This window comes from Sphaeramia orbicularis, chromosome 8 (assembly GCF_902148855.1).
Source record: "Sphaeramia orbicularis chromosome 8, fSphaOr1.1, whole genome shotgun sequence".
Taxonomy (NCBI): Eukaryota; Metazoa; Chordata; class Actinopteri; order Kurtiformes; family Apogonidae; genus Sphaeramia; species Sphaeramia orbicularis.
Window position 1 is genome coordinate 7,614,076 of NC_043964.1, and position 27,664 is coordinate 7,641,739.

General features: G+C 41.2%; 1 pseudogene; it reads right to left on the minus strand.

The window, feature by feature from the left end:
* Window positions 1–1,067: 1,067 nt before the first annotated feature.
* On the minus strand, window positions 1,068–26,705 carry LOC115423793 (double C2-like domain-containing protein alpha; annotated as a pseudogene).
* Between the last annotated feature and the right edge of the window lie 959 nt (window positions 26,706–27,664).

The window sequence follows — 27,664 nt, forward strand, 5'->3', positions numbered from 1 at the left end:
TTCAGGAGAACCTGGACTCAAACACACAACAATTAAAGGGAATGTTCATCAGGGACCAAACCTGGTCCAGGTCCAGGTTGGATGGATTTAAAAAACAGGATCAACCTGCTGTAAATGGGTCCTGTCTGTAGAGTCAGCTCCCAAAGCATTCTGGGTAAAAGTCCAAACCACCTGCACCTGGACTGGATTTAGTGATCAAACTGTAAATGAATCAGATTAACCCGATTAGTTAAATCAGATTAACATGATCATATTAGTTCAGTCAGATTAATATAATCATATTAGTTTAGTCAGATTAACATGATCAGATTAGTTTAGTCAGATCAACATAATCAGATTAGTTTAGTCAGATAACCTGATCAGATTAGTTTAGTCAGATCAACATAATCAGATTAGTTTAGTCAGATTAAACCTGATCAGATAGTTTAGTCAGATTACATGATCAGATTAGTTTAGTCGGAATAATATAATCAGATTAGTTTAGTCATATTAATATAACCAGATTAGTTTAGTTAGAATTAACATAACCAGATTAGTTTAGTCTCATTAATCTAATCAGATTAGTTTAGTCATATTAATATAATCAGATTTGTTTAGTCTCATTAATATAGTCAGATTAGTTTAGTCTCATTAATATAATCAGATTAGTGTAGTTAGATAAAAATAACCAGATCAGTTTAGTTATTAATATACTCGGATTAGTTTTGTCAGATTAATATAATCAGATTAGTTTAGTCTCATTAATCTAATCAGATTAGGTTAGTCTCATTAATACAATCAGATTACTTTAGTTTCATTAACGTAATTAGATTACCTCTGAATGGCTTGATGTGTTAAATCTATCACTTTATTTTAAACTTTGGAACAGCGTTTATTTCTTTTCATTTTATGTCTTTGATTTGTGGTGTTTTTTCCATCTTGTTTGAATCTTTGACATTGTTATTTCACCCTGTTGGGTTCAGTGTGTGTCATTTCCTGTTGGGTTTCTGAGGTTGGTGCTGGTGTCGGTCCAGACCGTCTACACCGGACGGACGGTGGATTATAATGACCCATATGCTGTTACCATCTTACATCTTGACGTAGGGGTCAGAGAAGCCATTGACGTCCATTGCCGCCAGGTGAGCACAGCGTTTCACGCCGACGTAGAGCCCCACGGTTACGAGGACGTCACCCCCCCCACCGCCATCCCACATCCGTGTCCTCTGGAGGAAGAAACTGAAGAGACAGAAGAAGACGACCTCGTTCCTCTAGACTGTGGAGCTGCTCGTTCTCCCACTGAAGAAAATAACATCAATCAGGTTACATTAATCAGATTAACATAATCAGATTACTCAGATTATTCAAATTAACTCAATCAGATTACATCAATCAGATTAACACAATCTGATTACATTAGTCAAATTAACACAATCTGATCACATTAGTCAAATTAACACAATCAGATTACATTAGTCAGATTAACACAGTTAGATTAATGTGATCTTATTTATTGAGTTTGTTTAGTTGGATTTGTGTATTCAGATCAATTTAGTGATATTAAGAAAATCAGGTTAATCATCCAAATGTAGTCAAATTATTACAATCAGATTAATGTAGTCCTAGTAATATGAGATTGTTTGGTCATATTAATGTAATCAGATTAGTTTAGTCAGATTAATACATATGGTCTGATAGTATTTTAACCCCATGTCGACTGAACTTGTTCACTTCATTTCCTGTGTGTAAAGTCGTTATCATGTGAATGGTTCATTTTTTTTTTGTATTTAGTCTCTAAGTCAGTGGATGAAAGAATCCATGACACTGTTCAAATTAAAAGTCCTACTTCGTGTGAAGATGTTTTATTTTTGTTGATGGTCCATTAACATTCGGTGGAAACCAGAGGGACACTGAGCATGTGCAGGAACATGTGCAGGTTCAGGTTTTAAACGGATCAGATGAGGAGTCTGGTAGGCCTGAGGCATCTGCTGGACCTGAGGCATCTGCTGGACCTGAGGTGTACAGTGGACCTGAGGCATAACGTGGACCTGAGGCGTATGGTGGACCTGAGGTGTGGACCCGGATGTTGACCAAAGCCCAGCTGAGCCTCCAGCGTCCACAAGGGCCACAGGGTCCATGGGGTCCAGGCTCATCCTCTTCACACACATTCAGCTTCATCTCTGTTCCATTCCCACCCAGAGGTTGAAGGTCAGAGGAGACGCTGCCGTTTGCTCATTAAATCCATCAGTTCACAGATCTGAGATCAGAGGTGGACCACGGAGACGCAAATGAGGCTGAGGAGCCTGGGTTTGATCCTCCGTCCTCCAGTTTCCTGTTCCATCCTCTCAGTGTCCTCATTAAAGCCTGGGATTCTGATAATCACAGAAGAACCCGGGTTCTACTGGGATCTGTACTAATACAACGGCTGTACTGCAAAATACAGAGAAAAGGTTCAGGATCTAAAACTATAAATAAATGTTCATCTGTGTCTGTTTTAAGGATGGACCGGTGCATACATAGACAGATTTTTTTTTCTCCAATTTTATTGAAAATATATGTGTTCATAAAACATGGAGAAATTTTGAACAAACATCAAGATGTCAAAAGGAAAAATCATCCAAACAAATAAATTAACATAATGCAAAGGTTTATAGACACAAATAAGAAAATACATATAATAGTAATAATAATAATAATAATAACATAAAATATAAATATCTAAAAAAAAACAACAACAACAACAACAACAAAACATCAAGAGTAAATTAAGTCCCTTTTAAAGAATTCTTTATAAATTGTCAGTGTTTGTGCTTTTTTTGTTAAAGATAAATTCCAGTGATTTAATTTATTTTTCAAATTCAGTTTTAAAGACTTTAAAATTTGGGCGTGTTTTGGCAGATTTATTTACTTTTGTGTATGTGAAATGTTCCAAATAATATAATCAAATTAACAATACATTCAAAATTAGTTATGTCATGTTCAAAATATGTGAGTACGTTTTGAGATGTTATAGCAATATTTTCCATTACATTCAAATATAAGATAGTTTTCAGAAGAATGCTCACAAAGACAGATTAAGTGTAAAGTGGTTTCAAGATAAGAATGACAAAAGTTACATATTTCTTCAATGTCACAGAGTCAAGAAAAATAGCGTTGGAGGGAAATACATTATGTAAAATCTTGAGCTGATTTATTCTAATTTCATTTGGAACACAGAATTTATATGATAATGTCCATGTTTTTGACCATTTAATATTAGGAAAAGTGGAGTTCCAGAAGGCTTTACCACTGGGGAGATTTTGCTTTTCATACAATTCAAACAAAAAATATTAATGCCATTGATTATTAAACTAGGTTGATCTTTTTTTTTTTAAATTGAAAATATTTAAGTATACAAGACAATTACATTTTGAACAAACATCAAGATGTCAAAAAGAAAAAGCATTTGAACAAATAAAAAAAAAAAAAAAAGATTTAAAGACAAATGATTGTATATGTATATATATTAACTTACATGTGTTTCTATATATTTGAAATGTAAAATATATTGTGAAATGTGAAATTTTCTATCCTTTTTTGATGTATACTATTATGTATATGTACTGTTCAGTTGTTCATTGTTCAAATACAAAAAAAGAACATCCCCTTTTCAACAGCAGAGGGTGGGATCTACTTCTGATTTCACTTATTCGACATCGTAGGTGTCTGTCAAGTCTTTGACACTGACGTCACAGACACGCCCCCCCCCCCCCCCCCCCCCCCCGGCGCCATTTTAGAGGGTCAGCGAACAACAGCAGACTGTTGATGAACAAAGAGGAAAGGACATCTAATAATGGAGAGGAAACAGATAAATGAACGGATACTGGATCAAGAGAAACTTAGTACAGATGTCATGGATCAGTACTTTGTTAAGTTAACCTTCACCAGGGTGTCCCATAAGTCTCCATACATAGGAAAAATAAACGTTTCTTGACATAAACCATTTTTATTTATATAATATGCTCTATATGACTGCCATTTTGTCGGGAAAACATTTCAATGCGTGTCCTCCACTGCTGAAGAACTATAAAGAAGAAATATAAAGAAATACATGTTAGAACCATATGTATTATGTCTCCTATGTATGGAGACTTATGGGACACCCTATATAAACAAAACGGATCTGTAAAACCTGAAAAAAAACACCCAATCTGTAAAGCGGACACAGGACTGGTGTCTCCTGGTCTAACATGGACGCTAACGGTGTGGTTTACGGCAGAGGGACTGACTCTGTTCGACAGTTTAAACAGGACAAAGCCCTGGAGGCTCATGAGCACTTCAACAACTGGTGGATGATCTGGACTCATTTCAACCACAGAACTGTACGAACACAGGAAAGGTAAGAAAACCACCTCTTTTAAATTATTTATGTATCGGCTAAAATTTACTTAGGGGTCAAATGAGTGGCCATTTTTGTCAAAAAAAAAAAAAAAAAAAAGGTGCAAGAAATGCATAGAACTGTGTTGAAATAATGCTAATCCATTTGTGCACAGACTACTGATATTATTTGACAGTGGAAGCTCTATTTTCAGAAATATTAGATTTTGAATAGCACGTGTATGTGAAAACTTTTGCTGGTGGACGGACGTGACATTACCCATGATGATCTGGTCAGTCCCAGTACTTTATTAGTAATAAACTTATATACTTACTATTGCTAATTCTCCTCTTATTCATAAATGTTCGTATTGTGGATCTAAAACAATAACAGCTGACACAAAAACACAAAATGTGGCAGTGGACGGATGTGACATGGTTGTTACAGATCCCATCATACTGATGCTCGGCAGCCATGTCACCATTTACACTAATGATCCCTGTGCAAAAACTAGGATCAGAATTATTTATTGTATAGTTTATCATCATACTAAAGAGGAAATAACAACATAGAATTGTTATTTCTTTATAAAAATGCTTATTATTAGAAAACTGTTGATTTAAAAAGTGACGTGTAACATTCTTAATGTATATATTCGCATAATATAAGCAGGATGGATCAGTACCATACTCCATATTGCAAACTGTAAAAATAAAACGTGATATGTAGTATATAATCTTGTAAGAAAAATTGGGGAATCTAAAAGAATAGAATATTTGTTTTTCAGGTCAGTTCAGTTAAAATATAACTTGGCCATTTGTGACATGAAAACATAGTTCATACGACCAACATGTTGCAACAGAAATGAAATCCTGTAAATTTGCGTAACTTGCATTTACCAACACAAAGTTCTTTTGGGGATTCACTTACATTGATTTCTTATGCACAAAGACATAAGTAAGACCTCAAAGCAAATTTTAGCTGTTATTTTATTTTTTAACTGAAAATATTTGGGTATCCAAGACATATAAATTTTGAACAAACATCAAGATGTCAAAAAGAAAAAAGCATTTGAACAAATAAATTTAAAAACTTCAAAGATTTAAAGACACAAAGCAGAATAGACAAATAATAGTATAGAGGGTATGTAGTGACATCACCGCTAGCAGAAGTCACCCCAGTTCCGCCCACTGAGTGGCAGAAAGAGGGAGATGAGTGTCAGCTTTGGCTTCAATACTGTCTAAACTTAAGAACAATGTTTAATAAAAAATGGGGAAGAGCTGTTGTGAGATTGATTGTATGAACAGGTTTGAAAAGCAGTGGGAGCTATTGTTTTACAGACACTGAAAGACAAAGAAAAAAGAAGTAGATGGATCCACAAATCCAGGAAACCAAACCTAGATCTGTGGATCCCGTTTTGTGGTAACATTAATTTATGCTGTGTTTTTGGGTCCAGTCAGACCTTAAATGACATATTGTTTTTGTGATATCAGTCCCTGGACTCTTGTATGTTTTGTCTGTCTTGTGTGTCATTTCCTGTTTTATTTTGTTAAGTCCTCCTCTTGTGTCATGTCTGGTGTCTTTGCTTCCTTTCCCTGATTGTTTCACCTATGTTGATTACCTGTCCCCGCCCTGATTTGTTCCACCTGTGTCTCATTGTCTTCCCTCCTTATGTGTATATAAGCCCTGTGTTTTCCCCTGTCCTGTGCCAGTTCGTATTCCTCCCTCGTGGTGTGTTTACCTACCAGCGTTTCTCTGATCCTGTTTGTCTGTCTGCCTGTTCGTTCCTGACCTGGATTGTTCCTCGTTTTCTGAGACTGCCTGACCCCCTATCGGTACCTCTGCCTGATCTGCCACTCTGGTGTTCGACCTCTTGCCCGGATTCACGGTTAGTGCTTTTGCTTTTCCCCTATGTACCGTTGCCTGTTTGCTAGACTCCCCGTGTATGACCTGGTCTGTCCCCTGACGCTTCTCTGCTTTCTCCTAGTCGGGTTCCCCTTGTGTGCTCCCGACCCGGGCAGTGAGCTTCCCCTTTTGGATTCGGACGCCGTGACGAATCCACACAAACATACCTGCGAGGATTCACTCAAGAACCCTTTTTGTGAACTGTTTTTCCTGTCTGTGTTAAATATACACCCTTTAACTGTATTTTTGTCTGTGGGTTGTGCATTTGGGTCCAGACCTTGTGTTACTGGTTCTAACAGTTTTGGCTAACGTTACTTCTTAGTGCAGCTCTTGGTTTCATGATCAGATCTTTCATGGTTTTTGTCTTCATTTTGGGATTCTGAACCTTGTGCTCCTACATGATTTATAAACTAACTGAAACTGAGGCTAACCTAGTTTTTCAAATACGGGGGAACTGGAGCAAACAAACACACTGAGCCAAAAACAATAGCCCCTCCCTCACCTTCGGGGAGTGGGGTAATAAAATAAAAATAAAAAATTGGAGTCCGTCCTGTTTGTAGTGGACGTCCACTGATAAGACGACCTTGATGTAAATTGCTGCTAATGATGCTCTTCTGTTCTACGCTAACGTTTGTGTGTGTGTGTGTGTGGGGGGGGGTTCAGAGGCTGAGACCAGGAACCTGCTGAGGTTCTTTCATCTCATGGATCTTCAGGGACTCCCACGGGTCCTTCAGAAAAATGAGATGTGGTTCCATCAGTTCAATGGTCGCCGTTGGAGTGCGTCTAATAAGGAGCAGCTCAGATAATAGCTTCCACTGTTCCGACTCCAGTATCTGCCCACACGGAGCTTCAGTCTCTGCACAGTTTCCTTTTTTATGCTTGCTTCACTTTTGAATATTTCATAGATGTTGGAGCTCCAGTCGATCCCAGGATTCAGTTCATTATAGGAGGAACAAACTCTGGGCTTTTACTGGGGTTTGAACATCAATCAGCTGATGGATCCATGAAAACACCTCCTGTCATTTGAATGTATTATTATTATTATTATTATTAATAACAATAATAATGCTTTTTCAATTAAATCTATTCATTTAATTATTTTTTCCATTCCCTCCATTTGATCAAAATAATTCCTTAATATTTTATATTTCATTGCACACATTGTAGTAATAGATTACCTCTTGTGTTTCTATAATGTAAAACAGAAGCTGTTGTTGATATTATTCTGTTCAACTTCAACAACAAACACCTTCTATTGATGACGTAACAGCACATCCTCAAGTGAAAAACATGTGCAGCATCTTAAAATAAGGCTGACGTTCTTCTTGCTGCTTCTTTCCGATCATAGATCATGAATTTGGGGGTGCTGATTAAATATTGTATTATTACTACTGTTCATGTAAGGAACAAATTCAAGAAAATTCTAGAAGAACATTTATGTCCTGGTTGGACTCGTCCAGTCCAGATCTTCGTACGTCCCACGTCCATGTCCACCGTCCTCCCACAGACACTGACCTTCATGAATCCACCTCCACGTCTTCGGCTTCAGAGAGTTTTTCCCAAACGGAACGTGTAGGATCTGCTGATCTTATTCCAGTTCTATTATGATATCTGGAACACGTTTACATTCAGCTGGACTGTTAAACAGTTTGACGTTTACGAATACGAGCAAATAACAAATTACCTGTTTCTAGATCCTAATTGAAAGAATGCAAGTTGGAGGTTGAGTTCAGAACGTGGGAAAACTGAAAAAAAAAAGAGTATTATTTTCAGAATAACAGCAAAAAGTGTCCTTTTGTTGCGTTGTCCTTTTATTGTGTTGTACTTTTATTGCTTTGTCCTTTTGTTGCGTTTTCCTTTTATTGTGTTGTCCTTTTGTTGCATTGTCCTTTTTAATTGCGTTGTCCTTTGGTTGTGTTGTCCTTCTGTTGTATTGTCCTTTTTAATTGCGTTGTCCTTTGGTTGTGTTGTCCTTCTGTTGTATTGTTCTTTTATTGCGTTGTCCTTTTGTTGCGTTGTCCCTTTGTTGCGTTGTCCTTTTGTTGCGTTGTCTTTTTGTTGCGTTGTCCTTTTATCGCGTTGTCCTTTTGTTGCGTTATCCTTCTGTCACGTTGTCCTTTTGCTGCGTTGTCCTTTTGTCGTGTTGTCCTTTTGTTGCGTTGTCCTTCTGTCATGTTGTCCTTGTATTGCATTGTCCTTTTGTTGCGTTGTCCTTTTATTGTTCTATTTTGTTCTAATCGTATGTTTTTGTTTTCTGTCTATGGACGACTGATCCAAATGATCATTTTCACTACAATCCGTCATATTTATGTCTGACGTTGTTCATTACAGATGTTCATTCATGTTCACAAACTAAACAAACTAAACAAATGAATAAATGACCACATTTTGGAAAAAGGTCCAAACCGTCCCACTGAAGGACATTTCCAGTGGGTTTATGTTCCTGTTTTTTGCCTTTTTTATTTGCTCGTTTTTTTTGGATTTGTTTGCATTTGGATCATATTTATATTTAAAACTTGCACAGATGAGTTCCGGTTCTGAATCCTCCGTTTGTGTCGTTCAGTTCATTCTCAGTTTCTTGAACTTCCTTTAATTCTGGGTTTTTCTCTGTGGGTTTTTTTGAGGATAAACTGTCACTTTCATGACGGACAGACGTGTTAAATTTATCGACCTCGTGACCGTTTATCCCCAGATCACAGTGATGAGTGTTGACAGTGACAGACAACACAGATTGATGTCTTTATTTATTTATATATATATATATACACAGACGGACAGGACGGTACCTCTCGTAGATAACAGGATATTCCTCGTAGGGCTTCACCCATGGCGGTCGGCGACGGAACCTGGACGACCAAACAAACAAAGGAGTGTTTGAGCAGAATGATCCATTAGTTTAATTTGACATTATTGTGCGTCTTCACAACATCAATGATGTAAATGGATGAAACCATCAGACCCAGAGGAGAATACTACTGAATATAATCCACACGACAAACCCAATAAAAGACCCAACAACACAAACAGAACATCTGTGCACTTCTAATCCACCTCAGACACAGTTCCTGTCCTATAATTTACATCAGACTGTCTTTGTGTCAGACTTATTCCAGACATATTTCTATGTGAAAGTACTCAGATATTAGAACTGCACAAGGACATGTGACCTGGAAACAGGAGGTCAAAGGTCACCTGTGTTCAGTATTCTTCTGCTCCAGATGCATCCACAGGAGAAATGTGGAGCAGATAAAGGAATGAATCCAACAGAGAATGAGATTAAGTCCTTAAATGGACAGACGGACAGACAGGGGACAAAACCATTGGAATAGCCCTTTGTCCAGAATTTGGCCAAGGTATAAAAACCATGTAGAAACAAGACGACACTGACAAAAACAAGAAACAAGAAATGAGACATATACGATGAACACGTTTGGTTAAAATAATACATGGAAAATCATACACTGTCTCATTGGTGTGTTGGGAATGTTCCCTCCTCCGTTGTTCCCTCCCCCCTGTTCCCTCCTCCTTGTTCCTTCCTCCCTTGTTCCCTCCTCCGTTGTTCCCTCCTCCCTTTTTCCCTCCTCCTTGTTCCCTCCTCCTTGTTCTCTCCTCCTTTTCCCTTGTTCCCTCCTCCATTGTTCCCTCCTCCCTTTTTCCCTCCTCCTAGTTTCCTCCTCCCTTGCTTCCTCCTCATTGTTCCCTCCTCCTTGTTCCCTCCTCCCTTTTCCCTTGTTCCCTCCTCCTTGTTCTCTCCTCCTTTTCCCTTGTTCCCTCCTCCCATCCTGGTGGGCGTTACCGGGGGCGGGTGCTCCAGACAGGTGTGGAAGTGTTTGGTCTGATTCGGTTTCACTCGTTTTAAAGCCACTCTGGATTCTCCGATTAACTCATTATGAGTCAGTTTGTCTTCGTCACACACCGATAACCTGTAACCAACCAGGAGAGAACAGAAGAACATTAGCCAATTACATGTGGATGTTGTTTTATTTCCCTGAGACGATCATACATTACCAGTCCACTATCATAAACCCCGCCCATACCGTTTCAGATCCATAATAAATGTTAATATGTTCATTCTACATGGGCTAATTAGCATGCTTGCTGACAGACCATAGAAGTCAATACATATTGATGCTAACGTCAGCGCTAATGTAACTGACATGTTGTTTTGGATAATGAACACTCGGTGGACTTGTGTTTCTAGTTTTAATGAGCTGATTTTGGACTTTGAATCTCCCACAGATGGCAGCAGACGTCACCGTTCTCCACTTGAACATGGTCTTCATCTCTGAACGACGGCCTGGACCGTTTGTCTGATCGCTAACAGAAGCTGAATCCTTTGTTTTCGACTGTTTCTCTGAGACCCTTTGACTCGTCAAACCCACAAACATTTGGTGTTTTTATCCCTGAGTGGATGTGTTTGTGTTTGTGTGGGTTTAAAGGATCTGCACATGATTTTCTGTTCTGTACTTAGTGACGTCTGGAGATCATTAAAACCATCCAATGAGCATCAAATCAACGTCAAACCAGGAAAACAAAAATGCTGCAGCTCTGACACGTCACTTTTTACAGTGGAGACGAGGCATTCACTGACCCATTTATGACCCGTGTGTTTACTGGTGGTTTTAAGGCTGATGGACCATGAATGGACCGGTGTCTTCAGCAGACGTCCAACCACAGATTCGCTTAAAATGACGTACATCAGGGGTGTCAAACGTACGGTCCGCGGGCCAACCGGCCGCCAAAGGGTCCAAAAAAGGACACGAGTGGTGTTTGTAATGAATGGTGGAAATGATTTCTGACACTAGACAGTCTTTGAATGCACCATTTACCATCACAAGATGGGAAGACGTAACTTTGAACGTTCTTCTCTGATTTCATAATAATAAACCACCAGCTCTTGTTCAGTACGTTGTTTCATGGTGTTTTTCCGATGTCAAGGCGACATTACATGGTGTCAGAAGCGGCGCAAATGCCTACCGAGCCGAAATGTCCAAGTTTAACCCTCCGTCGGAGTTTAACTTCAGGAGCCCAGGAGAATGGCCGGAGTGGAAGCAAAGGTTCACACACTACAGGCTGGCAAAGAAACTGAACAAGGAAACCGGTGAGGTTCAGGTCTGCTCGCTTATTGATGCGATGGGCAGTGAGGCGGAGAAGATTTTTGCCTCGTTTGAGTTCGCGGGGGAAGATGAAAAGAAAGAATACGACGTGGTTCTTGTCAAGTTTAATGAATATTTCATACCCAGACGAAACGTAATACACGAAAGAGCCTGCTTCTACCAACAAAATCAACAACAAGGAGAAAAGGCTGAAGCGTACATAAGAGTCCTGTAAGAACTGGCAGAGAACTGTGACTTTGGGGACAAGAGACGAACACAGGCTGGTTGTGGGCATTAGGGACAAGGAGTTGTCTCAGAAACTACAGCTCACAGCAGACCTGACGCTGGCTCACGTTATACAGCAGGTACGACAGTCAGAAGAGGTAGCTAAGCAAATTAGCCTCCAAGCTAGCGGTCCCTCACTTGAGCTGCAGGTCGCAAGCATCTCCGCAGAAGGACGTCGCAAAGTACAACACAAAAAGCACACTCCCCACGCTCAAGGAGAATCTCCAAGCTGTGGTAGGTGCGGCACGCAACACTATGACAAGAAGAAATGCCCTGCTGCTAAAAGTGTATGCAAAAAGTGCAACAAAAAGGGGCACTGGGCTCGTGTATGCCGTACTAAAGATTCAAGATTCAAGAGTTTTATTGTCATATGCACAGCAGAAACAGGTAGTTATACTATGCAGTGAAATTCTTATTCTGTTCATCTCCCTAAAAAAAAACACAGCACACTAAAAATGAATAAGAACAGGGGAAACAATAGCAATAATAAAAATCAACTATAAAAAAAATTAAAACAGTAAAACAATTAAAACCAGCAGTAGAGTGTTCAGTGCAGCCAGAAATAAAGCGTTCAGTGCACCAGCAGTAAAGTGTTCAGTGCATCAGTGTGTGCTTGTGTTGTGTGGGGGATGTTTAAGTGATTCATTGAGAAGCCTGATGGCCTGTGGGTAAAAACTGTTTGCCAGCCTTGTGGTCTTAGACTTCAAACTCCTGTAACGTCTGCCTGATGGTAGGAGTGTGAAGAGTGAGTGTTGTGGATGTGTACTGTCTCTGATCAGGTTGTGTGTTCTTCGTAAGACTCTGGTTTTGTAAATGTCCTGCAGTGAGGGGAAGGCTGCCCCAGTAATGTGCTGTGAAGTCTTGATCATCCGCTGGAGTGCCTTCCTGTTTTGTGCTGTGCAGTTTCCGTACCAGACTGTGATGGAGGCGGTGAGGACACTCTCGATAGTGCATCTGTAGAAGCAGCTGAGGATTTTGGTTGACATGCCAAATTTCCTCAGTCTTCTCAGAAAGTACAATCTCTGTTGGGACCTCTTGATAATTTGTTGGGTGTTTTGAAACCAGGTGAGGTCCTCGCTGATGTAAATGCCAAGAAACTTGAAGGTTTTCACCCTCTCCACCTCAGTCTCGTCAATATACAGGGGTTTGTGTGGCTCCTTTTCCCTTGTTCTTAGGTCAATAATCATCTCTTTGGTCTTGTCTGTGTTGAGATGAAGGTTGTTGTCATGACACCAAGTCACCAGGTCTGCCACCTCTCTTCTGTATGATGTTTCAACCCCACCAGTGATCAGGCCAATGACTGTAGTGTCATCCGCAAATTTAATGATGCTGGTGTTGTTCTGGGAGGCCACATAGTCATAGGTGAAGAGCTTGTAGAGGAGCGGACTCAGCACACATCCCTGTGGTATCCCTGTGCTTACTGTTCTTGAGCTGGATGTGCGGTTGTGGACTCTGACTGAGGTGTGTCTGTTAAGAAGTTCAGCACCCAGTTACAGGGGGAGGGTTTCAGTCCAAGTGTGAGGAGCTTGTCAGTGAGTTTGTGGGGGCTAACTGTGTTGAATGCTGAGCTATAGTCTATAAAAAGCATTCTGACATATGTGTCCTGTCCCTCTAGGTGTGAAAGGGCTGTGTGAATGGCAGTGTTGACTGCATCATCGGTGGACCGGTTCTGGCGGTATGCGAACTGTAGAGGGTCCACAGTGTCCGGGATGCTTTTTTTGATGTGGGTCATGACTATCCTTTCAAAGCACTTCATTGTGATTGGGGTGAGTGCTATGGGGCGATAGTCATTTAAGCAGGTCTCATGACTTTTCTTGAGTATGGGCACTATGGTGGTGTACTTAAAGCAGGTGGGTACAGAGGCTTGTGCAAGGGACAGGTTGAATATGTCAGCAAATACATCAGCTAGCTCTGATGAACAAACCCTGAGTGCACAGCCTGGGATGTTGTCTGGGCCTGCTGCTTTTTGTGGATTTGTTTTACTCAGAACCCTGCGCACATCTGCTGATGTCACCATGAGAGGTGAGTCCTGTGTGCTCCTCATGCCCAGCGTCCCTCTCTGCTGGTCAGAGTTTTGACCTTCAAAGCGAGCGTAGAACGCATTCAACTCATCTGGCAGTGTGGTTTGGCTGGATGTAGTTGCTCTGCTCCTTTGTCGATACTCTGTGATGTGCTGAAGCCCGGCCCACATGCGTCGGGGGTCTGGGGTGGAATAGTAGCCCTCCAGCTTCTGTCTGTACTGTCTTTTGGCCTCTCTGATGGCTCTCCTCAGGTCATATCTGGTCTTTTTGTATTCCTCAGTGGTGCCCATGACAAATGCAGACGAACGTGCACGTAACTTGGCCCTTACATCACAGTTTATCCAAGGTTTTTGATTGGGGTATTTTCTGTAGTGCTTTGTGGTGATGACAGTCTCTATGCATGTGCTAATGTAGCCGGTAACTGCAGAAGCATATTCATCCAGATCAACAGTACAGTCTTCCCTCCCAGCTGCAGTTCTAAACACATCCCAGTTTGTACAGCTAAAGCAGTCCTGAAGTACTAAATCGGTTTCTTCATTCCACACTTTAACTGCTGTACTTACTGGGGGGGCTTGCTTGAGGAGCTGTCTGTACGTTGGGTACAGGAATATGGAGATGTGGTCAGCTTTTCCAAAATGGGGTCTTGGGACAGCCTTAAAAGCACCCTTCACAGCACCCTTCACGTTGCTATAGGCGTGGTCCAGAGTATTGTTTTCCCTTGTAGGAAAGCTTACGTGCTGGTAGTATTTGGGGAGAACAGTTTTGAGGTTGCAGTGGTTGAAATCTCCAGTTATGATGAATACAGCGTCTGGTTGTTTGGTCTCTTGTTCGCTGATGACGTCATGCAGGTAGCCCAGTGCGCTAGCAGCGTTAGCTCGTGGTGGTATGTAAACAGTTGTTAAAAACACAGCGCTGAACTCCCGAGGCAAATAAAAAGGTCTGCATTTCACCATCAGCAGCTCAATGTCCAGTGAGCAGCGTTTCTCAATAATCCGTACATCTCAAACACCACCGTTTATTTACGTAAACACAGACGATGACGCCTCTATGTTTACCTGATGCTGATGTCCGGTCTCCTCGGTAAGTAGCGTGTGTTTCCAAATGGATCGCCGAGTCCGGTGTATCCTCCGTAAGCCAGGTTTCTGTGAAAGTGAGCACACAGCACTCTCTGATCTCACGTTGAGTTGTAATCCTTGCCCTCAGCTCGTCCATCTTATTTTCTAGAGAGCGGACATTGGCTAGAAGAAGGCTTGATAGCGGTGGCCTGGTAGCTCTAGCTTTTAGCCTAGCATGCAGGCTGACATAAAGTTGTCAATGAACTCAATGAAAACACCCAATACCAGTTCTTAGGTGAAGTTTCTGGCCCAGCAAACCCAGATAAATGAACTGTGACTTTAAACATTGCAGATGTTCCCCTGACCTTCAAAATAGATACTGGGGTGGATGCAAGTGTCATCGGAGACAAAAAAATTCAATCTACTCACTAAGAAATACAAATTGTCTCCCACAACAACACCCTTCTCAGGAGCCGGAGGTCCACTCAAGTGTTTTGGGATGTTCAAGGCCAACACGGAATATAAAGGAGAAAACTATACATTTCCAGTGTATGTGATTAGAGGAAATAGCTGCCTACTCAGCCGCAAAGAAGCAGTCACGATGGGTCTTGTAAAGAGAGTAGAGGAGGTCAGTGCTGTGTTCGGAACCAGTGGTTTGTTAAAGACTGAACCTGTGAAAATCCTACTCAAAGACAATGCACAGCCATATGCAGTTCATGTGGCAAGAAGAGTCCCACTACCGCTCATGCCGCTTGTTAAAAAAGAGCTGCAGAGACTAGAGACAGAGGGCATCATTGAAAAAGTAACTGAGCCCACTGAATGGTGCGCAGCAATGGTGCCAGTTCTTAAGCCCAATAAAGTTGAGGTGAGATGCTGTGCAGACTTAAGAAAACTAAACAAAGCAGTAGCATGAGAGAAATATGTGTTGCCTACAATGGAAGAGATAATGCCAAGACTCTCAGGATCTAAAGTCTTTACGTCTCTGGACGCTGCAAGTGGGTTTTACCAAATCCCGTTGCACAAAGATAGTCGCAAACTAACCACCTTCATTACTCCCTTTGGGAGATACGCCTTTTGCAGACTTCCATTTGGGATATCGAGTGCCCCGGAGATATTTCAGCGCAAGATGGCAGAGACACTGCAGGGGCTGGAAGGTACAGAGGTGTATATGGATGACATCCTGGTCCATGGAGACACAGAAGAGGAACATGACAAACGCTTGGAGCAGGTCCTGAGAGTGATCGAAGCAGCCGGTCTGAAACTGAAGAAAGGCAAGTGTAAATTCAAACAGAGACAAATCAGATTCCTGGGGCACATCATTGACGGAAATGGGGTGAGACCAGACCCAGCAAAAGTGGACGGTATTGAAAATTTTCCCAGACCCCAGAATGTTGCTGAGCTTAGACGTTTTATCGGTATGGTCAACTACTTAGCCAAGTTTATTCCGGAGATGTCTTCAGTTGGACAACCACTTTATGAACTACTCAAAACCAGATCAGAGTGGCAGTGGGGTTCAGCGCAGGAATCCTCCTTCCAGAGACTGAAATCCGCACTGGTATCTGCGCCAGTGCTCACCTTCTACAATGCTAACATGCCCACGATGATGTTGGCTGACGCCAGCAGTTATGGGCTTGGCGGAGTTCTGCTACAGCAGCATGGAGAAGATTGGAAGCCAGTCGCGTACTGCTCCAGACAACTTCGAGATCCGGAAACCAGGTATGCGCAAATAGAGAAGGAATGCCTGGCAAGTGTCTGGGCCTGTGAGCGCTTTGAGAAGTACCTGATTGGACTCGAGACTTTCACATTGATCACTGACCACAAGCCCTTAGTGCCTTTAATGAATAACAAGGACTTGGACAGTGTCCCACTAAGGTGCCAGAGACTTCTGATGAGACTGATGCGTTTTAATGCAGAAGCAGTATACGCACCAGGCAAGACCCTAGCAGTGGCAGACGCACTTTCTCGGGGTCCACTGGAACATGTCAGCGATGATCAGATGGAGGAAGACGTGACGGCACACATCGGAGCAGTTATCAGCCATCTACCAGCCACCCCTCAGAAACTGCAGCAGATCAGAGACTTCACCGCCCAAGACCCCCAGCTTCAGTTAGTGAAACAGCTCACTCAGACAGGCTGGTCAGAGTATGAAAGGCAGGTCCCCGAAGCTGTCAGGGATTTTTACAAAGTGCGGGGTGAACTGTCATTCCCACCTCCATGAGGTCCGAGATAATAGAGAGGATTCACGACGGTCACCAAGGCTTAGTGAAATGCAGAGAGCGAGCCAAACAGTTGGTGTGGTGGCCAGGGATATCCAAAGACATAAAAGCTAAAGTTTCACAGTGTGATTTTTGTACCAAAAACAGACACACCCAGATTAAGGAACCACTCATGTCAACAGTACTGCCAGATAGACCGTGGCAAAAAGTGGGTGTAGACTTATGCGAGTACAACAAGCAAACCTATTTGGTAGCTTCTGATTATTACTCTCGTTACCTTGAGATTCTGAACTTACCAGCAGCCACAACCACTCAGGTTATAGGCAGGCTAGGGGCCACATTTGCTAGATTTGGTATTCCAGAGGAGCTCGTTAGTGATAATGGGCCTCAGTTTACATCAGAGGAGTTCAGGAGGTTTAGCAGAGAGTTTGATTTTGTCCACACTACATCCAGTCCGCATTACGCGCAAAGTAATGGACATGCAGAAAGAGCAGTGCAGATAGCAAAAGGGATCCTTAAGCAGGAAAACCCCCTCCTAGCTCTTATGGTTTATAGGAGCACTCCCACTGCTTCTACAGGCTTTAGCCCAGTGGAGCTGCTGATGGGCCGCAAGATCAGAACAACGCTGCCGACCCTGTCCACTAACCTGGATCCAAGCTGGCCAAACAGAGAGGAGATGCGCTCTGCGGATGCTGCGGCTAAGCTGAAACAGGCTTTCTACTACAACCGCAGGAATGGAGTTCGTCCCTTACCACTGCTGGACTCTGGAGATAGGGTCCTGATGAAACTGGACAATGAGAGACAATGGACTACACCAGGGATAGTACAAAGTAACTGTTCTACTCCCCGGTCTTATGTTGTGGTCACACCTCAAGGAGGATGTTACAGGCGTAACCGGTGTCACCTTTTGCAAGTGCCTGCTGCTCCCACACATCCAGCTGCTAGCGGTTCTCCAAAAGATCCTGCCCCTGAGATCAGTGGTTCTACCACTGAGAGCTCATCGTCACCAAAGACAGGGACAGAGACAGTTACAGTCACTCGTTCAGGCCGAGTGAGTAAGCCACCCCCTAGGTTGGATCTCTAGCCATAGTAAGAGGATATTAAATGTTTCTTGTGTTGTATTCAAAGATATTTTGCTCTAAAAAGAGAAATGCTTTATTTTGGTAAAAGCAAGAATGTAATGTTATGAAACCCTTATAAGATGCTGTTAAAAAAAAAAAAAAAAAAAAAAAGTGCTCTCTAGCTATTGCACATTGCAGCTGTGTTAAAGATATAGTTCTTGTTTATATTTGATTGTTGACATACTAAGTAGTTATGGTTACAGAGACTGGGTGGAGTGACGTAATAATATTAATGTGAACATTGCTTTCTCAAAAGAGGGGGAGATGTAATGAATGGTGGATGTGATTTCCGACACTAGGTGGTCTTTGAATGCACCATGTACCATCGCAAGATGGGTAGACATAACTTTGAACGTTCTTCTCTGATTTCATAATAATAAACCACCAGCTCTTGTTCAGTACGTTGTTTCGTGGTGTTTTTCCGATGTCAAGGCGACATTACAGTGTTGAAGTGGTTTTAGTTCAGGGTCTGATGGGAATGCCAGTAAAATAATAGAATAACAAGAAAAGCACTCAGAGAGCGCAGACCTCTGCCAAGACAGATCTGCTCCCCCTGATCACCAAAATGTAATCAGTTCTTCCTTGTGCCAGTATCAACATTTCCTGAAAATTTCATGAAAATCCGTCCATAACTTTTTGAGTTATCGTGCTAACAAACAGACGTGCAAACACACAAAGCAAAGTGATCACAATACCTCCTGGCGGAGGTAGTAACTGACAAATAATGACAACTACAAATGTTGTCCTTGGTTTCATGTGAAAAAAGTCAAACTACATTACAAAATTATTTACTTTTTTTTTTTTTTTTTTTTTTTTTTACAAATTTCAGTTTTTGTTAAATGATAGTTTGTAAATTTATATTTAATGTTTTGGTTTTTTAGGGGTTTTTTTTACACTTAAACAAAGAAAATTTGTAGTTGTCGTTATTTCTATGTTTCTATGTTATTATTTTAGTGGTCTGACCTGTTGACTATTTTGATAAATTTTGCTCATTGTGTAGATTATGTCATTAATTTCTGTTTATTTACGTGTCTATTTTAGTCATTTGGTTTCATATTTTGCTTATCTTGGTTGTTTTTGCTCATTTTTTGTGTTATTTATCTTCATTTTTGTTTGTTTCGTCGGTTATTTTGTTTGTTTTCGCTTATTTTGTTGCTTATGTTGTTTATTTATTGTTCACCAGGATTATGCATGTTGACCAGAGGAACCATAGGAAACCATATATGGACCCCAGGGGGCGGAGCTGCAGGACAAAAGGGTTGTGGGTAAGATAATGTAATGTTTATTTACCCTGAAAGCCTTTGTGTCATTGAATATCAGACTGATGAATATTTTATTTCCATTAAACTCCGGTTCTGTTTCCATGTGTAAAATTCTCACCACAACTCCAACAATAAGCACTAAAAATGTCCAAGAGTGTCAGGATTTTACTAAAAAGTTGTCAGTTTTCACCCAATTAATATGAAACGTTTCTTTAAAACTTCAACGTCAAAGATGTAACAAGATGTAAACAACAAAACCTGACGCTGGAGGCAGAAACTGAAAACAGAGACGTGGACCGGCTTCACATTAACGCCTGGGGGAAGCATGGCGTTGTGGGCGGAGCCTCATGATTGTATGTGTCCTGGTGAGTTTTAGACAAATGACGGATGAGTAGAAACATGTTCACGGTTCCATGACGGCTTCACTGAGTCTTTACACAGATGAAACCTTCAGCCTCCATTTGGCCACGCCCACCTACCCCCCCAGCCCCTCCCCCTCTGAGCCGAGCTCTATCAGAACCTGCAACAGTCCTCATCTGTAAAACACCTGATGGATCAAACACCTGATGGACTTGGTTCTGGTCCTGGTTCTGGTTCTGGTTCTGGTTCTGGTCCTGGTTCTGGCTCTAGTCTCAGTTCTGGTTCTGGTCCTGGTTCTGGTTCTAGTCTTGGTTCTGGTTCTGGTTCCGGTTCACAGTAAACAGACTGAATCCCACCTGAACGTCTCTTACCTTAGGGTTTTACGGTGCATGTCTTCTTCTGTGATTCCAACATACGTCAACGTTTCATTCCAAACCGGGTTCAGACAGTTTCGGATCGTCTTGGTCTTCAACTTATTGGCCTGAAGAGCAAATGTAAAGATAAGACCAGTGAAGAAAAGAGACAAAAACGAACAAAATAATAATAAAAATGAACAACAAACGAAGAAAATAATAATGAAAATAGAATAAAACAAAGAAAATAATAATGAAAACAGACAAAAACAAAAAAAATAATAATGAAAACAGACAAAAATGAGTAAAATAATAATGGAGAGACAAAAACAAAGAAAATAATAATGAAAAGAATCAAAAACAAAGAAAATAATGAAAACAGACAAAAACAAAGAAAATAATAATGAAAACAGACAAAAATGAGTAAAATAATAATGAAGAGAGACAAAAACAAAAATAATAATGAAAAGAATCAAAAGCAAAGAAAATCATAATGAAAAGAGACAAAAATGAAGAAAATAATATTGAAAATGGTCAAAAACAAAAATAAATAAATAAATAAATAAATAAATTTAAAAAAAGACAAAAAACAAAGAAAATAATAATAAAAATAGACCACATCACCCGTGGACCCAATAAACACATGGACAAACATAAGATTGGACTTTGGTTTTTCAGATTTTTTCCGTGTTCTTCAGAGTTTAACAGTTTTAAAAAGTGAACCGACTTTAGTTTGATGGTATTTAAGTCTAAACCCTTGGTGTAGACTGTAGAGGAGGAGGATTATACCAGCGTTTTAAAGGTGAAGTATGCCAGTCTTTTAAAGGTGGATTATACCAGCGTTTTAAAGGTGAAGTATGCCAGTCTTTTAAAGGTGGATTATACCAGCGTTTTAAAGGTGAAGTATACCAGTGTTTTAAAGGTGGATTATACCAGTGTTTTAAAGGTGAAGTATACCAGTGTTTTAAAGGTGGATTATACCAGTGTTTTAAAGGTGAAGTATACCAGTGTTTTAAAGGTGGATTATACCAGCGTTTTAAAGGTGGATTATACCAGTGTTTTAAAGGTGAAGTATACCAGTGTTGTAAAGGTGGATTATATCAGTGTTTTAAAGGTGAAGTATACCAGTGTTGTAAAGGTGGATTATATCAGTGTTTTAAAGGTGGATTATACCAGTGTTTTAAAGGTGGATTATACCAGTGTTTTAAAGGTGAAGTATACCAGTGTTGTAAAGGTGGATTATATCAGTGTTTTAAAGGTGGATTATACCAGTGTTTTAAAGGTGAAGTATACCAGTGTTTTAAAGGTGGATTATACCAGTGTTTTAAAGGTGGATTATACCAGTGTGTCATGTCAGCTGTTGGACTTTGTCTGTCTTTTCTGTTTTGTTTGTCGTTTCCTGTTTTATTTTGTTAAGTTTCCCTCATGTGTCTTGTCTGTTGTCTTTACTTCCTCTCCCTGATCGTGTTCACCTTTTCCCTGATTACCTGACTCCTCCCTGATTATCTCCACCTGTGTCTCATTGTCTTCCCGCCCTCCTGTGTATTTAAACCCTCAGTCTTCCCCTGTTCAGTTGCCAGTTTGTGCTCTACAACTAGTTTGTGTTCACTTACCAGCGTTTCTTGGATCCTGTTCGTTTGTCTGCCGTGTTTGACCTGTTTTCGTCCCTCGACCATCGATTCAGCCTGTTCCTACCCTGCCTGCCTGTTCCCGACCTGGTTCGTTTACCCGACTCTGTCTCTGCCTGCTCCTTTTATTACCTCAGCCTCCAACGATCACCTGTGCTTCGACCTCCGCCTGGATTACTACCGTGAGTTAGCCTGTCCCCCATGTACCGTTGCTTGTATGACTGTCTTTCCGTGTATGACCTGGCTTGTTTATTGACCACCCTCTGTCTGTCCCTAGTGGGGATTCCGTTGGGGTTTTCCCGGCTCGGCCCAGCCGATCGCCTGTCGTTACCACCCGCAGCCCAGACGTTTATCCCCGGAACCAGAGGCTCCACAGGAATTATATATTCTCTGTGTTGTTCCATTTTCCCTGTTAAAGTGTTTAATAAAAACACTAAACCTTATTGGTTTCTTGTGGTCTTGCTTTTGGGTTCAGCCTTTGTACTCAGCCTTTTACACAGTGTTTTAAAGGTGAAGTATACCAGTGTTTTAAAGGTGGATTATACCAGTGTTTTAAAGGGGGATTATACCAGTGTCAGTGTGTTTTGAAGGTGGATTCATTTGTTGTTTTACCACGGTCGTCTGTGGTGTTTGGTGGATGTTTGTACCTTGCAGGCTCCAGGTAGAAGGTGCAGTTTAACGTATGGATCGGCCAAACCGTTAAAGTCCATCGGCTTCAAACCCTGAAGGAAAAAACAAAGAAAGAAACAATATAATGACTTTATTTATTTATTTATTTGACCTTTATTTAACCACATCTGTGTGGACGTTTGTTTGGACATCAGTGTTGACATCTGTGTGGATGTCTATGTGGACGTCCGTGTGGATGTGGATGGTTTTACTCTGGTTTTTACTGAGTGGACACATGTTCAGAGGACACTGACCTTAAATTTGATCCAGGACAGAACGGTCGATTTCTGGGTTTAATTGAATGAAGGTGAATCAGTCACAGCCTCAATCACATTAAACAGACACGACCAATGGAAGGAGGAAAAAACCACAACACACGAACGCATCAGCAGGTTTATAGACAACGACCACCGGGTTTAAGATGGAGTTAATGAAGGGACAGAGTTAAGGAAGGAAATCAGAGGGTAGAGATGCACACAAACACAAACACAATGCACACAAACACAACAAAACAAACACAAATTCAGTTCAGTGTTGTTCTCTATTCTGTTGTCTGTTGTGTGTCTGTTGTGTACCTTGGCTCTCAGTGCAGTGCAGTTCACTGTGTGTCTGTTGTGTGTCTGTTGTGTACCTTGGCTCTCAGTGCAGTGCAGTGCAGCTCACTGTGTGTCTGTTGTGTACCTTGGCTCTCAGTACAGTGCAGTGCAGTTCACTGTTGCTCTGTTCGTATCTCAGTTCAAACTCCAACGTTCCCAAAGCAGCTGAAAAAAAACACACAAACACTGAATTAGAATCAGATGGAAAAACAACCAACCAATCAGAGGACAGGAAATACAACAGAAGAAGAGGAGGCGGAGTCATGTGACTCAGTGACACATGGCCACGGTCACATGTCAAAGCAAAGAGACAATAAAACATGTTTATTCATTGGAGTCGATTGTGTTTGAGTTTGGATTAGAAACAACACACACAAATGAACACGTGTACATCCGACCAACACCAGCAAAAACGACAACAAAGACACAAACAAATGCACCTGAGGACGACAACAACACAACAAAAACACACAAACAACACAAGTAAAACCAACAAAACCAAACACAACAAAGGATGGAAAACAACAAATATGAACAAAACACTGAACACAACATGACAACCATGGGTTAGGGTGTTGTGTGTTTGTGTTTGTTGTGTTTTGTGTTTGTTGTGTTTCCATGGTCGTCGTCGTGTTTTTGGAGGTGTTTTATTTTTGTGGTTGTTGTATTTCTGTGATGATTATGTTTGTCATTGTGTTTCTGTGGTTGTCGTGTTGTCATTGTTGTGTTTGTTGTGTTTATTGTTGTGTTTCTGTGGTTGTTGTATGTTTGTCGTTGCGTGTTTATTGTTGTGTTTCTGTGGTCATTGTGTTGTGTGTCTGGTGATTGTGTGTTTCTTGTTGTGTGTTTGTTGTGTGTTTATTGTTGAGTTTTCTTGCTCATTTTGTTGTTGTGTGCCTGTGGTTGTTGTGTGTTTGTTGTGTTTTGTTTCCTTTGTGTGTTTGTTGTGGGGTGTTTGTTGTTGTGTGTCTGTTGTTGTGTTTGTTGTGTTTTGTCTCCTTTTTGTGTTTTCTTGTCGTGTGTTTGTTGTTGTTGTTTGTTGTGTTTTGTCTCCTTTGTGTGTTCTTTGTGTGTCTGTTTTTGTTGTGTTTTGTGTACTTTGTGTGTCCTTTGTCTGTTGTCTTGTGTTTGTTGTGTGTCCTTTGTGTGTGCTTTGTATGTCTGTTGTGTGTTTGTTGTCCTTTGTGTTTGTTGTGTTGTGTGTACTTTGTGTGTCCTTTATGTGTCTCTTCACTCCCTTGCTGTGAGTCTAAATCCACTTTAGTGAATCATCATCTGTCATGTGAATGTGGATCAGATCCGTCACATGTCGACGCGTAAAATCCTCTTAAACACATCAGAAGGAACATGTTCATATGTATGTTCCTGCCCCCCCCCACTGGGCCCCCCACCCCCCCCCTCCTGTGGCTCTGATTTAGAGGGTTACAGTCACTGGTGTAAATATACATCAGCTGTGTTCCGTTCACTTGGTTCTATTATATGTTCATGGTTAATGTAAACTGTGGATCTGGACTCAGTAGCGCAGCCGCTGCCGCCGCCGTTGCCGCCGCCGTTGCCACTGCCGTTGCCATCGCCGTTGCTGCTCCCAGGGACAGGGTTTCCGCCGTTTGATGGTCCAAATCCAGCATGTGCAGTGAAGCAGCAGCAGCTTTAAGGCACATTTATACTTGGGACGCTCTGAGCTGCACATACACAACCTGACAAAACACATTTACATCACAAACATCACAACCACCCACCTCCTGTCACCACGGCGACTGCGCAATCACACGCCACTAGGATGCACGAGGTTCAGATTAAAAAGACAAAACATTTGGAACGCGGTTTAACAAAGACACAAGATCCGACAAAGGAAACATCTGTCAGGATGACCCAGGGCTGTAGCTGTGGAACAGTGACCCCAACTGGACCACAGCGGAACTGAAAACAACGACGCTAACGACGATGCTAACTGAACCAAACTGAACTGAACTGAAACTAAATGAACCAAACCAAACTAAGCTGAAAACTGAACCGAACCAAGCCAAAATGAACCAAAACACAACAAAATGAACCAAACTAAACTAAACCAAACTGAAACTGAACCAAAATGACACTAACTGAACCAAACAAACTGAACCGAAAACTGAAACCGAAACGAACTGAACCAAAACAAAACAAAATGAACCAAACCGAACTGAACTGAGAACTGAACCAAACCGAGCCAATATGAACCAAACCAAATAGAGCCGAACTGAAGTGAACCGAACTGAACTCAACCAAACTAAGCTGGAATGAAACAAACTGAACTGAAAACTGAACCAAACTGAGCCAAAATGAACCAAAAAAATCCAAAACAAACAAACTAAGCTAGGCTGAACCAAACCGAACCAAACCAAGCCAAAATGAATCAAACCAAACTGAACGAACTAGTGTCATGTATTTAACCTTTACTTATTTCTTGGTATAATTGACTGTCTGTTAGTTGGAGTAGAATGTGTGTCTGTTCTCATGTTCTAGTCCATGTGAGGACAGAACCCCATGTGTACTGTTGTGGATGTTGTGTGTTTCCAAGTTGTGTAGTCGTTGTGTGTATATTGTATGTGTATATGTTGTGCATTTCTGGGTTGTGTAGTCATTGTGTGTATATGGTGTGTATATTGTGTATATGTTGTGTATATTGTGTAGTGGGACTACTTGAACCATCCATTGTGTAGTTGTTGTGTGTATATGTTGTGTATATTGTGCAGTTGGACTACTTGAACCCTGCGTCCGTCTCGTCATAACCCGACCATCTGTGGTTCAACTCCACTCTGATTCCGCCCACGTCAACTTCAGCGCCGAGGTGAAACTGACGCTGATGAAACCTGAGCCTTGCAGGGAATTGTGGGTGAAAACCCTCCTGTTATTGAAAATGTGTCCTGTTTGATCAAAGCCTGGAGTTTTCAGACACAATCTAGTCCTCATTAAGGGAAACAGAACGGAAGATCTGTCAGACCAAACCCTCACACCTTCACATTAATAAAGAAAGAAAAGAGCAAGCACCGATTAGTCGGCTTCATTAGCTCCGCCCTCTACATTTATCCTGGTTTTAGGACTAAAGCATCATCGTGTTCAGTCCTCAGTCACTGTAAATACAGTAAATACTGTATTCACTGTATTTACAGTATTTGCTGTATTTACTTATTTACAGTATTTGCTGAATTTATTTATTAACAGTAAATACAGTATTTACTGTATTTACTTAATTACAGTATTTACTGAATTTATTTATTGTATTTGCTGAAATTTACTGTATTTAATTTACAGTATTTACTGTATATCCAGTAAGTACTGTAAATACTATATTTACTGTAAATACAGTATTTACTTATTTACAGTATTTACTGAATTTATTTACAGTATTTACTTTACAGTATTTACTGTATTTATTTACTTACAGTATTTACTGTAAATACCCCCCCTCCCCCTATTGCCATGGACTTACTGCAGTCGTCGCTGTCGTCACTGTTCATCTCCACCGACGTGTCCACGCTGCTGGTCAACGACAATGATCCGGCTCCGCCCCCCCAACCCTGGCCCCGCCCCTGAGCCAACACTGGGGACAGCAGGTTGGCCCCGCCCATCCCAGGCGCCACAACGCCGGGGCTCAGCGACAGCGGTGAGGAGGCGGGGTTAGGGGACACGGGGGTGGGGGAAGTGGGAGAGAGGCGGGGGAAGTAGGCGGAGATCTGTTGGATCGGTCTGATTGGACCGGGGCAAACATCGATGGCCATGTGCTCCTGGATGGTGATGCTGAGCTTCTTACCCCTCCGCACCGTCATAGAGTCTGCAAAGACCACCAAGGACATTAGCGTTATCTTCAGAAGGCTGCGTTAGCTTAAAGAGGGTTTACATTAGCATTAGAGACTGGAAACACAGGTGGTTAACGTTAGCAAAGAGGGTTTAGGTTCGCATTAGAGACTGGAACAGAGGAGGTTAGCATTAGCTTAAAGAAGGTTATGTTAGCTTAAAGAGGGTTTATGTTAGCATTAGAGGCTGGAAACACAGGTGGTTAATGTTAGCTTAAAGAGGGTTATGTTTGCTTAAAGAGGGGTTACGTTAGCATTAGAGGCTGGAAACACAGGTGGTTAACCTTAGCTTAAAGAGGGTTTAGGTTAGCATTAGACACTGGAACAGAGGAGGTTAGCATTAGCTTAAAGAGGGTTATGTTAGCATTAGAGAATGAAAACAGAGGGGGTTAACGTTAGCTTAAAGAGGGTTTAGGTTAACATTAGAGAATGGAAACCCAGGAGGTAAGCATTAGGTTAAAGAGGGTTACGTCATCTTAACGAGGGTTTTGGTTAGCATTAGAGAATGGAAACAGGAAGTTAGCATTATCTTAAAGAGGGTTTAGGTTAGCATTAGAGAATGGAAACACAAGAGGTTAACATTAGCTTAAAGAGGGTTTACGTTAGCTTTAGTCTCAGAGTACAAACACAAGGTTAAGTCAGGCTTTATTTTAGTTTAGTGCAAAAGACAAACAAGTTCAGTTTCATTGTTTGAAAATACAGAGAAATGCAACATCCACTGAGTTTAGTTCATATGAAACTGAATTTAGCCTGTTTAGGATGGGTTTATTTTAGTCTGACATAAGGTTTAGCATGGGCTTATTTTAGTCTGACTTAAGGTTTAGGATGGGTTTTTGTTGGTCTGACTTAAGGTTTAGGATGGGTTTATTTTAGTCTGATTTAAGGTTTAGGATGGGCTTATTTTAGTCTGACTTTGTAACATTTCTCACCAACA